This window comes from Cervus canadensis, chromosome 6, assembly GCF_019320065.1.
Source record: "Cervus canadensis isolate Bull #8, Minnesota chromosome 6, ASM1932006v1, whole genome shotgun sequence".
Classification (NCBI taxonomy): domain Eukaryota; kingdom Metazoa; phylum Chordata; class Mammalia; order Artiodactyla; family Cervidae; genus Cervus; species Cervus canadensis.
The window spans coordinates 84,102,958-84,112,841 of record NC_057391.1 but is presented as its reverse complement, the minus strand read 5'-3'; the positions used below and the strand labels follow the sequence as shown (position 1 = coordinate 84,112,841).

General features: G+C 45.1%; 1 protein-coding gene across 12 annotated transcripts in view; it reads right to left on the bottom strand.

The window, feature by feature from the left end:
• The window catches only part of NRXN3 (neurexin 3), a 1,769,272-nt gene that overhangs the window by 1,365,814 nt on the left and 393,574 nt on the right, over nt 1-9,884 (bottom strand). The window lies entirely within an intron of this gene.

The following is a 9,884-nucleotide window of genomic DNA, read 5'->3' as shown; positions in this document are numbered from 1 at the left end:
GGATGCATGAGACAAGTGCTTGGCCCTGGTGCACTGGGAAGACCCAGAGGAATCGGGTGGAGAGGGAGGTGGGAGGGGGGATCGGGATGGGGAATACGTGTAAATCTATGGCTGATTCATATCAATGTATGACAAAACCCACTGAAATGGTGTGAAGTAATTAGCCCTCCACTAAAAAAAAAAAAAAAAAAAAAAAAAAAAAAAAAAAAAACAACTCTGCTTTATGCCACTGTGCAAACACGGTAAAAGACTAAAGGTTATCTGAGCTTAACGGCCAGCAAGCCCTGTCCACTAATTGGACACCGTTACTTCTCAAAGGATGAATCTAGACAAGGGCTAATTCACCACTCATTCGCTTCACCTAAGACCCCAAACAAGACAGTTTGCCAACCACAGTCAGACCCAGTGCAATTCCTATTAACCAAATTTTCATCAAAGCTGCTTCCAACATGTCTCTACACACCTAAGTAGCTGGTCTCCAAAGGACGGGCTCCCAATGAACCATGACTTACAGTATTTAAGTCTTTGTATAGTCCTCTCACCTTGAATATGAGCTGGCCCTGGGACTTGTTTTGGATCAACAGGACAAAGTGAGGTCATAAGAAGCCTTGAGGTTTCCATCTGGCTTTATGAGAAGGTGTGTTCTTAGGCCCCCCCCCACCCAAAAAAAAAAACCCTGCCACCCTACTTTGAAAAGCCTAGATCACCTAGAGAGGTCACAGTCACGTGTAGGTTCTCTCTAGCTGAGTTCTCTCATCAACGGCTAGCCACGTATGTGAATAAATACTTCTGAAGTTGCAGCTGATCAAGACACCAGAAGACTGCGCCCTGGTTCATATCACAGAGCAGGAAAAAACCCTCAGTGGATCACAGTCAAGCCACAGGTCTGTGATACAGAACAGAAGTCTGCTGTTTTAATCCACCAAGTTTTAGACCAGTTTGTTTTGTCATAATAACCTGAACAGAAATGATTTAAGAGTAGGGTGCTGCTAAAACAAACATCTAAAACATTTAGCATTAGCCTTGGAACCAGGCAAGAAGCAGAGAGTGAAGGGCCTCAGAAGTACAGGAAGAAATTGGTTACTAGAGGCTGGAGGAAAGAGGACAAGCATTATGAAGTGGCAGGAAGTTTAGCCAAACTGTCACCTGCAGTAACATGAAAATTGAAAAAAATACGCTCTGAACCGGTGCAACTGGCTAAGGAACTTTGCAGGCAGATTGTCAAAAGTGCTAACTAGTTTCTTTTATTTCTTATTGACAAAGGACACACAGAAATGAGCTAAGGATGGAACTGTTAAATTTTCAAACAGAATCTAAAGGAAATATAGAGGAGTCAGGACTTACAAGTGTTTGAAAATAGAAAAATTTTTCATCCCCAGTCTTTCCAACCACCAAATGTTTCCAAAAATAAGAGATAGGCTCATAGTATAGATCAAATTCAGGACCTTCCTATAAAACATAGCATTAAGATTACATTTTGATCAAAGGTACAACCTAAGACATTTTGTTTACACCTAAGAAAGAGTAAGGTGATGCCTTACATAATCTCTTAACTAGAAAAATGACTTCTTAAAACCACAAGGATCTATCTTCTAACACTCTTCAGACAAAATGACTGTTAAGAACCTTAAGAGTGTGCCTCTGGTAACAAATTCTATTCTGGTTATTTATTGCTTCATAAGAAACTAGATCAAAATATAATGGCTTAAAACAATGTAGCATTTCTCAAGGCTCTGTGAGTCGGCTCCGATCAGCTGGGTGATTTAATCTTGAGCTCTCCCATGTGGCTGCAAGTCGTTGCAGCTGGAGCCGGTGTTGGATGAAGCCGCAAACAAGCAGGAACCAAGACGGCTTTCTCACTCACACACCGGGTGTCTCCTTGGCCTCTCTCCTTCTCCAGGTTGCATTTCATTCTCCAAGGCCTCTCTGCCACACTTGAGCTTCTCTTGGCAGTTACACTTCTTTGCTGACTTCCACGTCAGAAGGTAGAAGCCACCAGGCCAGGGAATGGCTACTCCCAGCACTGCAGCAGCATTAAACCACCATGTGCTACTGATCAAAGCCATGATACGGTCTTTCCAGATTCAAGAAGATGGGGAGAGAGGTTCTACCTCTTGAAATCAATGAGACAGTGTCAAAGATGCATCACAGAGGAGTGTACGGGGCAGAAAACATCACTGTAAACATCTTTGAAAAACTACAATCTACCGCAACCTTCTATTTTGAAAGGAAAAAACCCTCAGTTCCCTCCTTGAGTTAGAAAAACATATATGATGCTTATAATCAGCCCAAGGTATAATATGATGGTCAGAAAGACTAACAAAAATGTTAACTGCCAAAATACAAATCCAAAACCAGGAAAACCACAGTCTTCTGACTTTTGCACTGATGAAATCACGTATGGAAGGAAAAGTATGTTCATGGCTAAGTACTAAGTTTACAAAGGGCCAGTGGAAAAAACTGGGGCATGTTCTGGGGAAGAGTGATCAGTGTTGTCAAGAATTGAAAATTGTATCATTCTAGAAGTGTATGTTGTAAAAGTAACACTACTCTGCTCGAAGATTCATGGACAGGATCTCATCTGAGCTTCTCACATCCTCCTTTCTGTGTCCCCTAGGAGATTCACATCATACATAGATGTATGGTTTGAACTCACTGGCCTAGGTCCCCTCTAAGATGCTTATATTCTAGGTCTCTGGTTCTCTTCTCTGCAAGGGAATGGATTTGATCCTTACTGCATAAAATTTTCTGGCATCTAACAAAGCTGTCCCCATTTTCCCATGGTGGGGAACATTAAAAATATTCTCTATGATTTCCAGTCCTTTTTTCTCTCTGGGAAGACAGATTTACACTTCTCCAGCACCTTGTCATTAAGCAGGGTCATGTGACCTGCTTTGGCCAATGGAAGTGATGAAAGCATTCAAGAACCACTGCACATATTCCCTGTTCTCTTTCTCTTCTAAAAGTTCCTGTGGAATGGCCCCATCAAAAAAAAAAAAAAAGAGCTTCTCAATCAATGATGAACAGGGCCCCATTGTTACCAGTGTTCAACATGTAATATGAATGAGAAGTAAACCTAGGCTCTTTTAAGATATCAAGATTTGGGGGCTAATTTGTTACTGCAGCAGGATCAAGTCTATGCTGAGTAACATAATCACCATCATGGGGAAAAGCATTATCCTAAAAGCGTAACTCGGAAATGTGTTTAATCTTCTAGGGACTCAGCTCTCTGACGGGAGTCCTGAAACCTAAATGCAACTATATTTCAGAGTAGTTTCTGAAGTGACTAGATGTGATTGGCAAGAATCACTAGTACCCCTAAAAGCCAGAAGTTGGAAGGAGCTTTCTCCAGGAGTTTACCCAGCACTCTCCTTTCTCCCCAGATTCCAGCATAAGGGTCTCCACACTCACCTGCACTCCAAGAGCTTATGTATAAAGAGAGGTTCAAGGTGCAGAAGATAAACTCGACACCGGAGCCTAGACTTCAGCTGCTGAATGATTCAACAGAACTGGCTACACTGACCCAGGCTGCTCTTAATAACTCCCACAGCATGCACTGCCCAGAAGCCTCTGGGCTTGTGAAGGGTCAGCATCTTAGAAAAACCAGTGAGTACCCAACCCTGAGGGAGAGGTTACACTGTCTATATCTTTGCCAAGAGTTTAATTAGAAAACGCTGCTGTTTGTTAAATAAACACTCATGCATTATGAAACACACCATCCACTCTGCACAGCAAGGTTGGGACCTGAGTCCCTGATTGGGCAAAAAGGATTTTCCATCTCTGGGAACTTCCCTCCTCAAGCCCAGCCAGAAGGTCAGGAAAAAGGACAATGAGTCAATAGACTGGCCTATTGTTCAGCTGTCAATTTAGGGGGAAACACCCTGCGGGAGCCCTAGTCTGATTTTACCAGAGCAGTTTCATTGATGAGGTACCTCTGGTTCAAGGATGGGGGAAAACAGTCCACGAAAGGAAAGACAGACTGAATCTGTCTGTCTGACAGATTGAATCTGACAGAACCACATTCGGACAGAAAAAGATTACCTGTGGCTTTCTAGCCTAGCTCCACCCCACCCTTGCCCAGCCAAAGGCCTCTTATTGGCAGGCAGTACTTTCAGAAACTCAGATCATTTATTTCCAAAAAACAGTTCCTGAGGGTCTTGCTCTGAAGCACTGCAGGACATGCAAAAGTAAGAAAGAAAGTTCGTAGCCCATGCTGTAGGAAGCAAAGGCAATGTTCCCTGTCTCAAGAAACACATAAACCAGGGGCTGGGTGGAGGGGGTGTTTGAGCAAAGGCTTGGGCTCCCCTGCTCCTTATTCAACCACATCCCACCAAGGCTCTCCAAGCTGCCTCCGGGCCCTGCTCAAGTCCTCCAAACTTATAGAAGGCTTTTCCTTACTCAGTATCATCTATGTCAAACAGCAGTGATTACAAAAGCGGATAATGTACTACCCCCACAAGCCCATCCACTGGCTCGGATACCACATGCTGCGGGGTTGCTGCAAGCTGCCCTCTCTGGGCATGTGGGCGCCCCTAGCTGGCCGGCAAGATGTGGACCCTGATGGACAAGGCCTGAGGGAAGCGGGCTGTGGGCTGGGGTGAGCACGCGCCTCGGGAGGAGCCTCAGGAACTCCAGCCCCTCCCCAGGGGGTGGCCCACCTGCGGGGGCATCTTTGGGAGCCTTCACGGGGTGCCCCGGGCTCCACCCTCTTTGGCTTCCTCCGCTGCGTCTGGGGCGGCGCTTTCTTGCACCCTTGAGCACCGAGCACCCAGAAGGCAGGCCTTTAGCATCGCTCTGGGAACCCCAGCCAGACGGGAGGTCCCAGATACACCGGGGACCTTCGGGGCCCTGGAGGCCCTCCAGCTCGGCTCTGTCTACAGCCCCATGTCAGCCCCCCTGGAAGCTTCGCACCTCTCCGTCCATAGACTCGCCCTCGGGGGTCATGCTGAGCGAGATCCTCCTGAAAAGGCTGACTAAAGCCAAGGCCTTCTGAGGGTGCCCTTGGATGCCCCTTAAGCCCAAGAGACTGGCGAAGTCATGGCTGCTGCTCCGGGAGGGTCAGGCGCGGCTGCCCCTACCCTGGCCGAAGCAGTGCCCTGAGGCTTGGGGTGCCCGCTGGCCTGAGACCCCTGGAGCTCCTGCTGCCACCCATCTCCCCACTGGCCCTGAGTCCCACCCCAGCTGCTGGAACCGGGGCCCCCAGCTGCCTGGAGCCAGCTATTCTAGAGATTTTTCCTGAGTACCCACTGCCTCCAGCGCCAACACAGAAAAGCGTCTATTACTTTATGTGCTGTGTTTTTTAATTCTTGGATACAACTGAATTTTTCATGTTAAGTCCACATGTACATCTATAAGAGCCCTACTTGTAATAAAGGGTTAATGAAGAAGAAAAGTGAAAGTCGCTCAGTCCTGTCCAATTCTTGGAGACCCCATGGACTATTCAGTCCAGGGAGTTCTCCAGGCCAGAATACTGGAGTGGGTAGCTTTTTCCCTTCTCCTGGGGGTCTTCCCAACCCAGGAATTGAACTGGGGTCTCCTGCATTGCAGGCAGATTCTTTACCAACTGAGCTACCAGGGAAGCCCTTGGACTATAAGGAGATCCAACCAGTCCATCCCAAAGGAAATCACTCCTGAATATTCACCGGAAGGACCGATGCTGAAGCTGAAGCTCCAATATTTTGGCTACCTGATGTGAAGAACTGACTCCTTAGAAAAGACCCTGATACTAGGAAAGATTGAAGAAGGAGGAGAAGAGGATGACAGAGGATGAGATGGTTGGATGGCATCACCAACTCAATGGACATGAGTTTGAGTAAGCTCCGGGAGTTGGTGATGGACAGGAAAGCCTGGTGTGCTGCAGTCCATGGGGTCACATGACTGAGTGACTGAAGAAGAAAAGAAAAAGATGGATAATGCCAACTATTGTCAAGGATGTGGCAGTGTGGAACTTTTCCTTAGGCAAAGCTGGTGGGCATAAAAGCTGGTATAGCCTTTCTGGAAAGCAATATGGAAGCCTTGTGCATAGGTCCTCTAACCCAGCAATACCACTCCTGGGAATAAAACCTCAAGAAGTTCTCACTGGGCTCTCCAGGTGGCGCTAGTGGTAGAGAATCTGCCCGGCGATGCAGGAGACATAAGAGGTGTGATTGGATCCCTGGGGAGGGAAGATCCCATGAAAGGGCGAGGCCACCCACTCCAGTATTCTTGCCTGGAGAATCCCAAGGACAGAGGAGCCTGGCGGGCTATGGTCCATTGCAAAGAGTCGGACATGACTGAAGCGACTTAGCACTCCATCTCTCACCTGGCACCATGTAAGGAACTGCTGGTAAAAGCAAAGTTGAAACAGTGAGAAGAAAGTGAACACATATAGGGGGACGCTGTGCAGCTGTCGGGAAAGGAGAAACTAAATGTAAAGCGTGGCAACGTGAGAAGATCTCAACCATATAGTTTTGAATGAAAACAAAATACATCAAATAACAAGCACATCAAGTTCATTGATGAGCACATCAAGAGGTAGAACCAATTGCTATTAACATAAATTTAAAACATATAACAACAAAATCACATTACATATCTGACAGAGGCAGAAGCTTATTTAAGTACATAGGTTCAATCCCTGGGTTGGGAAGATCCCCTGGAGAAGGGGAAGGCTACCCACTCCAGTATTCTGGCTTAGAGAATTTCATGGACTGTATAGTCCATGCAGTCCCAAAGAGTCGGACACAACTGAGCAACTCTCACTTCACTTCACTTCACTTCACACGTATTTAAAAACTATACACGCGCGCACACACACACACACACACAGAAATGCTTTAATTCTCTGCTATATCTAACAGAGAATAGAAAGTCTGATTAAAGATGAAGGAGAAAAATAAATAAAACCAGGGAAGCCTTGCAGTGTCAGTGACTGTATATTATATATTCACTTTCTTTACCAGAGGTCAAAAGGAGAAAAAATATTTTGCTTGACTTGGGCAAAATATGAGATTTGTGTCTGAACTAAATTTGTACATCGTGTGGTGTAGTGGCTTAAGAGATCAGGCAGTGATGGCAGAGAGACCTGCTTTTGAATTAGAGCCCTATCGCTTATTAACCGTGTCTGCAAGGATTAAGAGGAGATAATGTATGTAAAGCACTTATCACAGTGCCTGCTGCAAAGCAAGCAATAAGTAAATGGTAGCTATTCATAATAGGTAATATAATTTATCATTATTTTTTTCTATCTCCCTTCTACTTTAGTGCCCACACCTTGAAACATTTTACATGGTAAGAAAATCATCATAAGCTTCTTATTGGCTTATGGTTTATACCCTCCCTATATCCAAGAGATTTGGAGGAATTATATATGATTAATCAATAAGAAAAACAGAACGACAGGGATAAAAACAGAGCAGATGTCCTCTAAAAGAAGCAGGAAAAGTAAATATCAGCAAGTACCTGCACTGAGCTGGTGACTGTACCTTGGCACAGAATTGGGCCCAAGAGACACAGAAGCGGAGGTAGAAAGGGAAGGGTATGGGCTTTGTAGTCGTCATTTCACGGCAAGTGAAACTGACAAAAGCCTTTGCAGAAATATACCCAGCCTATATTCTTGGGTTTTCACATGAGGATTATTGGATAACATGGAACACAACACCTGCAGCAGGTTTGCCAAAGACACAGAAAGTTCCACCTAAACTGGTGACTTCATGCATTGAAGGCTGAACCATAAACTGTTCAGGAAGGGGGAAGGAGGGATGCTAAAACCCTATGCTTGGGTCTCTTGCTTTCTGAGAATCTAACTAAATCCAGGGAAAGAATGTGATGACTCTGGAAGAACAGTTGGTGAACATGACCGTTAAGCCCATCCTTCTCACAATTGTACAAGGAGTCAAGTTCCCAGGCTCTGGAGCCAGACCACCTGGTTCAAATCCTGCTCTGCCACCTATTAGCTTTGCGATCTCAGGGAACTTACTTAGCCTCTCTGTGCCTCAGTTTTTCCATCTGTAAAATGGGGGTGACAGGTGCCTAAATCATACCGTAGCTGTGAGAATTAAATGAGTCTTCTTGAGCCACTTAGAACAGGGCAGGGCGCATGGCAAGCACTACATGAGCTATATGGGCACATGCTAAGTAAATGAACAAATGAATGTCAGAGGCGGTAGGCAAGCCTGGGAAAGGTGCTGAATTGCAGTCGATTCTGACTGAATTGTCTAACAAGTACCTGGAGCACAGATACTCTTTGATGCTTTAAGTACCAGCTGTGAGGGAGGCAAAGGGGTCTCCTGTGAACAGTGAGTGAGACGCTGAGCCTGTATCCTCACACATATAAAATATACCCCTTTTACTGGACACTAGAGAGGGATGGAAAAATCACAGCAACCATGGTGATCCTGTAACTGTTATAACTGAAGGCCACGTGGTGCGTGGTGCCAGGACTTTGATGCCTTTTCAGTTCTCCTCCTGGAAATAAGGCAGGCACTCTCCTTAGCCCCATTCTACCAGTGAGAACGCTAAAGCTCAGAGGGGTTAGGTGACTCCTTCAAGGCCCCACAGACTAGTAAATGTCCGTCACTTTGGCTCAAAACAAGTCCTATGCTCTCTCTGCTAAATTATACCATCCCTTCCTTATCTAGGTACATAGGGGTGGGGGTGGAAGAGAAGTACTAAAAATGGGAGATCTCCTCGATGTCTTTTCTTGCTATCATCTACTGACGAGAAGCTCAATCACCATAATTCTACTCCTTAGGGTCTTTGAAAATGAAGATCGGGCATTTGTTAGCACAGAGGAGGTTAAAGTTGATTTATTCCTTTCTGTTTCTAGTGCAACCAAGATGATGAATGATATTAATATGCCAAGCACACTCCCATGGCAAAGAATCTCCAGAGAGCACAATCAGAATGCAGGTGGGCGGAAGTGATGTTGTTTCAGCAATAACCCCGAATCTGATGTAATTTAAATTTCTAGTTAATCTTTGGCAAAATTTAAGAATGTGAATTAGTATTTACTAACGTTTTACACGTGATTGATTATGACACACACCATGTCCCAGCACAACACTGATACCTGCTAGTTTAAGAATCACCAGGGAAGTTCGCCCTCATGTACCCATTTCCTTTAGAGTCCAAACACAACGCCTTATATGACACCTTGTAAGATGTCTTTGAGTTTTCAAGAATTTTGGAGTTTCAGGATGAAAAATGGAAAGGCCACCATGCTATCATTTGTTAGCAAATTAAAGAATAATTTCCAGTTTAACCAGCTTCTTGGCATATATCACAGAATAGATGTATGGATTAGTGGTGGCAGAAAGCCTGGGCAGGTATTGGAAACCATCACTTCCTCTGCATTCTCCTTGGGAAATGGCCTCTACCCACCTAATCAGTAAGAGTCTGGGCTAGAAAGGAGTTTTTAACCAATGAGTGCAGGGCAGGTCCATGTGGACACACACATAGGAACTCTCCCCTTGGAAAGAGCTCTTGAGTTCACATCCAGGTTCCCAGTCTCTCATGTCAACATCATCAAAATTTAACATCTTTCCATAACAGCCAATTGCATTATTCATTTTGTTAAAGACAACCTCAAAATCTGAAACAACAAAAGAATAATTAAAGTCATAACTTCTTCTGCTTTCTTATAAGACACAGGTCTGTTTTCCTTGCATGACACTGAAAAGAATATCCTTCTTTCTCCAGGATCAACAACACTCCATCATTGGCCCTTAGTGATATTTCATTTTGCGTTTCTATTTTGGCTACATAATATGTACCTGAGATGCACGCATAACAGGAAACAGAGCCCAGCCAGATAAAGTGGCCTGCCCCAGGTCACAGAGTGCGGTGACCATCCCAGTCAGGGGTTCTCTCCTCTGAGCCACACGTCCTTGGAACAGGGCAGCTCT